Source organism: Chrysochloris asiatica, unplaced genomic scaffold, assembly GCF_000296735.1.
Source record: "Chrysochloris asiatica unplaced genomic scaffold, ChrAsi1.0 scaffold00002, whole genome shotgun sequence".
NCBI lineage: Eukaryota > Metazoa > Chordata > Mammalia > Afrosoricida > Chrysochloridae > Chrysochloris > Chrysochloris asiatica.
This window is the reverse complement of record NW_006408520.1, coordinates 9,580,528-9,587,626: the sequence shown is the minus strand read 5'-3', so window position 1 is coordinate 9,587,626 and position 7,099 is coordinate 9,580,528.

Sequence of the window (7,099 nt, the reverse complement as noted above, 5' to 3'; positions counted from 1 at the left end):
ACCATCAATAACAGCTAAGTTCAAAAGTGCAGAAGATAATAAATGCTGGTGGGGATGTGGAGAGACTGTGATCCTCTTACATTGCTGGTGGGAATGCAAAATGGTCCAACCACTCTTGAAAACAGTATGGCACTTCCTGAGAAATTTGGAGATAGAAATATGATCCAGCAATTCCTCCACTATTTATATATTCACAAGAAATATGAGCCATAGCACGAATAGATATATGCACACCAACGTTCATAGCAACACTATTAACAATAGCAAAAAGATGGAGACAGCTTAAGTGCTGTCAATGGAAGAATGGATAAACAAACTTTGGTACATACATACAATGGAATATTATGCTACCTTGAAGAATAACAAGGAAACTGTAAGCCGCCTCATAACTTGGATGAAACTTGAGAACATTATCCTGAGTGAAATTAGTCATCAAAGGACAAATATTGAAAACGACAATTATTATAAAAGCTTAAGAAAGATATCCGTACTATAAGGGAAAATAAAAAACGTTGTTGGTTACCGGTAGGATGGAGGGTTTTAGGGGAGGTGGAGGAAGGCGATGGCAGACACATCATATTTCGGGTGTTGGTGAGGGCAATACACAAGAAGGGGAGGGGTGGAAGAATAAGGTAGTGAGGAGAACACTGAGACAGGTTTGCATGTACTAAAAGGGACGGAGGAAATAGTGATGCATGCTCACCCTTGAAACAACAGGGCTCTGTGATACAGGGATTAAGGCATAGTCTAAAGAGGGGAAATAATACTAAGATGCTTGACTGTCTTATGAATACTGGTTTCCCTTGCCTACTATTATATAATAGACACATGAGTGGGATAGAAAGGAATGTTGGGAAACATAATTATAGAAAACTTATAAGCCCATCTTCATCCTATAGCTGATTGGTATATCTAAAAGTTTCTAGAACTTGCCCAGTGATATAGGCCTATTGCAGAGCCTTTGCAGTGCATAGGACTTCAGGTGGAATCCTGAGCCCCATCCAGAACCTTCTAAAGTGGGACATTCTCACTGGAAAGGACAAGCAGGCCAGCCTGGAACAGCTTAAGTGACAGAAGATACATCTTCAAAGAAAGATCAGCAGGAAAAACCCCAAACAAAAATGGCAGTATGATTGGCTACTACAAGAATAAGCAAGCTGTTTGCTGGGAAGCCATCTTTGCAAGCAATCAAGTCCTTTCAGGACAACCCCCCCACTCTAAGACCAAAACTCAAAGGGAACACATGAGCAGGCATGTAAGCTTTCTGGCGATCATATTGGTGTGCTGGTGAGTGGAAGAGAGGGAAAGGCAACAATGAAGAAATGGGCATGAGTTCAATCCCGTTCCATTGTTGTTGTGTTGTGAAGTGCCGTCGAGTCAGTGCCAACCCATCGAGACCCTGTATAGGGTTTCTGAGGAGCAGCTGGTGAGCTTGAACCGCCTACCTTGCAGTTCAAACAGCTTTGCAGTCTGGCGCATTAACCCACAGTGCCACACCAGGACTCCAGACTACTGTTAAACTGGAGACAAGAGAGAGAGAGAAAGAAGAGGAAGGACTGCTTGGTTAAAAGTGTGGTGAGACTTGGGGACTCCTGAACCCATGGACAAGGGCATAGTCAAATAGGGTTAGAGCTAAGAGTGAAGCATCCAGCTGACCCAAAGTGAGAGGAGACGCACAAGAACACCCAAACTTGCAGTTAGTATCCATTTGACCTAGCCTCAATGGCTTGATAATCAGAACTAGACTAGGGGAAGAAAACAAATAAACAAAAACCCCCACAATTTCTTATAAAGGAAACGAGTGTAAATTGCTATAATTTGATGAACTTGACCTATACTCATGGAGGTGGTAGCTCACAATACCAACAGAGAGGGAAGGAGTCTTCATATCAAGTATCAATGCTATCCCCTCTGTATACAGGCTAGATAGGGATGGCAACTTAGACATTGGCTACCTAAAATGAGGGGGTGATAAAGGCACAAAGTGACTGGCTTACAAGTTTTCAAGAGGGAGTTTAGTTTAAGAGGGTGCGGAGGAAGATAGAATCCCCACTAATTAGTTTTCATATTGTCTAGGTAGGTCTGGTAAAAAGTGATGGGGATAAGATTCTTATGATTCAATAGTGAGTAATTGTTATCATGACTAATTGTGACTGTTAAATTGTAAAAATGGAAGTTTTGTAACAAAAATGGGGGAGTAGTTAATCTTAGAGTCCAGAAACAGAGGACCCTTGGACCATCAAGGGAGAAGAGCACAAGCAGAATGCGGGACCCTATCCAGAGAAGCAGTGACACCAGAGATGGAGGCAGAGATGGGGACATGGAGAGAGGGAGCACCTGAGGACTCTAGATTCATGGAAAGAGAGGGACTGAGAGCTGGCCAGGAGGCAGGCTTTCAGAATGTGCCTTCTGGCAGTTTAAATTATTATATATGCCTGAGTGTTTAAAAAAAAAGAAAAAGCTAAAATGAATAGAGAGAAATACTGTTAACTGATGGTACATGGAGGAATTATAATCATTGTAACAAAATGTATATGATTTTTTTAATGTAAAACTGATGATCTACCCTGTAAACTTTCACTCAATTCACAATGAAGGGAATGCTGAATATCAGGTAGACAATTAGATTTCCTGACAATAAGTCAGAACCTCAGGTGAACAATAATGAAATCCCATTTCCCCACTTGGTGAGATGGTTGCAGTGAACTTTAGACCTCCAGACTATTTGTTATTGTTAGGCCCCCCAGTGGCCTAATCAAGTAGGAGACCCCCAAAAGATCATCAGGACTCGAGTTCGATGCAAAAGCAAGAGGTTTATTTACCAACGCGCTGGGGTCCACCTTCACAGACTCCTAAAACCATGAGACAAAGGTGACATTTGCCAACGCGCTGGGGTCCACCCTCACATAGACTCTTGAAAACAGGAGTTGAGGGCGACCCCGACTCACTATACACACAAGTTTTTATAGGGCTTCAGGGGGCATAATTGTGCAGTACCATAAATACAGTTTTTGATTGGTTAACAATTGGCAAAGTATGAGATGTTACAGTTTAATTGGTCAGTACTGGTGGTCTTTCTTAGGCTAGGGCAAAGGAAAACATTTGGCATCTGGCCTTGGGTTGTTCTGTCTATTACTTATCCATGGCTCACTGTTGCTAGGGGTGAAAGGATATTCTAAGGCAACATGAGCTGATTTAGCACGTTCCTGGAACAGGAGGACGTGTTCAGGCTAATGTACAGAATGGAGAATGACCTTGTCTCTGGAGGGAACTAAAAACTGAGGCCTTCTATCAAAAATGCTTCTTGAAGCCTGACTAAAGTTTGGTCAAGTAGCTAGGCAAAATCAGTTAGGGCCTTACATTATGAGACGTTTTCAAGCCTGGTCCCAGCCTTCATGCATTGCCTAGAGTTACTCTTGAATGACTTACAGGTTTTTTCCCCCGTTGTTTATGTGTTCTAAATCATCATTGTGGTCACTAAATTTTGAACTTTGAAATTCTTTAAGATAAAATACGATTTTTTTAAAGAGAAATATCACAGTAACTCTCTTTCCTTCTTTTCTTCCTCTTTTTCTCATTTTTTATTTTCTATCTCTTTATGTTACATGCCTCCATATATTTTTGTCATATTGCAATGAGTTCTACCTTAAGAAATTCAGATTCTGACATTTCAATAAAGGAAGCATTGTGCAATATTCAGTACTTTTTTTATAAAAAGGTAAAAATATTTTTGTTTAATTATTATATTACCAAAAAAAAAAAAAAGGCTAAAGATCTTAAGATAGCTTGCTGCAGGGACTGTCAACATGCAAGTAAGAAGCACCTTCTTAGGACATCAACAAAATAGGGGCACCAATTGTCCAGAGTAAATACCCATAGATGCAGAGCTGACAGGGCACAAGAAAAAGTGAGTACTGCTGTAGAAGGAAACTGGCAGGGCACTAAGTAAAATTGATACCATCTCTAGTATGTAAGAATGTACTGGCTAGGAATAAAGTTCACACAGAGATATGAGAGTGCTCTCGTGCAAGGTTATTTAAACTTGGATACCCCTAGTACTTCAACAACCTTCCTAGATATCAGTCTCCTACAGTCCCCTCTCTTGTAATTGAAATTCCTTATATCTTGCTGGATGGAGTCCTGGTGTGGCACTGACAAATAAATACTGGACAGCTAACCACAAGGTCAGCAGTTCAAACCACCAGCTACTCCTAGGAAACCATATAGAGGGACGCTATGAGTAGGAATCAGCTCGACAGCACTTACCAACAACAACATATCTCAATGGATCTCTTGGGAGTATACCATTTATTTCTAATAAGCAAGAAGTGGAATTGGGGATTAAGTGTAACCCTAGCTACATTCACCTAATATGTACCTGGAGCGAACATGAGAGGCCACTCAACAAAGATGGATTATATTAATAGATAACAGATCTCTGAACCATTTTGAGAGAACCATTTTGTACATTCACATCTACTGATCCATCAATTCCAGCCAAGAGGGCCAGCAATGCTCTGTGTCATGATACAAACACAAAGGTATGCTCTTGTGCTTATCCTTGGAAACAACAAATGGGAACTCCAGTGTCAGATGATGTGTAAAATGAAGGAATTTGAGTAAATTGAGGCCATTGGTAGGAATAAATTACTTTTAACTTTTTATCATTTATGTAGCTATGTCTTAAATTGTGTAAACAATAATATATTTATAACTTTAAAATATTTGTCATATACATAGACACAATATGGCATACATTTAATATGATAATCACATGAGTAACAATTTAATATAATCTTAACATAGTAAACATCCCCAAATAGTGGGAATTTTCATTTTATCGAACATGAAAAGCTTAAATTTATGTGTCAAGTGACTTGTTGCATGATACCAAGTGCTTGATATCATGCTATGTAAACCAACAAGCAGAGTCCTGGTGTGTAGCTGCGGATTAATGCCCTGGAAAGCAAAATCAGTTTGAACCACAGGATCCGCAATTCAAACTCACCAGCTGCTCCTCGGAAACCCTATACTGAACTGACTCGATGACACTTAACCATAAAAATGGCAGTGCTGAAAAACAAGGTATGAGGAACATTGTTGTTGTTAGGTGTCATTGAGTCGATTCCAAATCATAGCGACCAACTATGGGGTTTCCGAGGAGCAGCTGGTGAGTTTTGGACAGCTTATCTTGTGAGTCAAATGACCTTGTGGTCCAGTGCTTATCCTACAGGGCCACACCAGTATTCCTTTTGTTGTTGTTAGGTACCATCGAGTTGGTAACAACTCATAGCGACCTCTTGCACAGGGAATGAAATACTGCCCAATCCTGGGCCAACCTCACTATTGACACGCTTGAGCCCATTGATTCTGCCACTTTGCCAATCCATCTTGTTGGGAGTCTTGGAAGTACTCCTCAGGTACATTAAAAAGATGCAAAGTTCAATGTTTATTGTTTGTTTTGCAACAATTATTGTGTTTCTAAATTCATTTTCCAAGAAGGTAACAAAGGTCAATTTACCAGAATATTATATTTACATTTATTTTATCAAGATACTTAAGTATCTTCCTGTAAGGAAATTTGAACAATTCCTCAAGGAAATAAATTTATAAAAATTTATTGTATTTTCCATTTCATTTCATACTGACTTTCTTTTAAGAAATTGATGTTGTTATGACTCAAGAAATCAACTTGTTCATTGAGAAGTTGTAGTATTTGTTACATCAATTAAGGTATGTATCTCTGAAACAGGGTCTGAACAATTCCACAGAGAAGTTAAGTGTACATTAAAAATATTATCTGGTCACAATTTTATTTTTCTTTTCATTTTTTACCCATTTATAAACTGGTATGAAGTACTCTCTCACTGACCACATAAGAACAAGCCAGAAGCACTATGATCATGTGACTTGTGATATATCTGGCTTTATCATCCTGCACAAAACAAACCAAAATACATCTTCAGATTGGGTGTTCCTTTGTATTACTATCATGCTCTTTCTGACCCCTCTTGTTTACATTGGGTCCCAGCTGTTCAATGAACAGTGAAGATAACAAAGTATGAAAGTGGGTGTGCAAATTTTAAAGTATTATTTCCAGAGGAAAAACACTCATGAAAATCTGTAAAGGGCTTTTCAACAAACTCTGACAAATGAATGAAATTATTTTAGACTGTCTTATAGACACTATTTCTTTCAACTATCACAAACATGAAGAACAAAACTGCATGTTCCAAAACATTTTTTTAGGTTACTAATTTTCTAATATAAATCTTTGTGCTAGTGTCTAAATTTGATGTGTACCTTATTTGATAAAATTTTATTTATATTCTATTATTCAAATGCACTTGCCACAGTAGAACCAAATTTAAAAAGTGACATAAATTTATATTCTGATAAAGTAAACAGAAATGACTAAATGGAGCACAAAAACAAAAATCACAGAGATAAAAAGGATTTGTGAATCCTTAAAGACAATTCCAAAAGTAACTTCATTTAAAAAGTATAATGAATCAGAAGAAACTTCTGTTAAACACTTAAGTTTAATGGTCATAAATTGCTGTATGAGGGAGTTTCAAAAAGTTAATGGAAAAATGTAATGAATTTTTTTTTCATGAACATTTTGAAGCCCCATAGTATTCATACCACTAGAGTGAAATTGCTAATAGCAACACAAATATAAAAAAATTTGTCCAAAATTCTGTATCCATTGCTTACTACAGTAAAAAAAATAAATAAATAAAAATTAATTGTATAGAAAATGAAACTATTTTAGAATCTGAAATTGTCATATCTGTAGAACTCATAAATACCGGAATTTCAGATCATACATTATGATCTAATTTTTCTTCTAGTTATGTAAACTATCGAGTTGAGAGGAAGACTCATTAACAACTTGCGATATGTAGAGGATACAACTTTGCTTGCTGAAAGTGAAGAGGGCTTAAAATATTTACTGATGAAGATCAAAGACCACAGCCTTTGGTATGGATTGCATCTCAATGCAAAGAAAACAAAAATCCTCACCACTGGACCAATAAACAACATTCTTATCAATGGAGAAAAGATTGAAGTTGTCAAGGACTTCATTTTCTTGGAT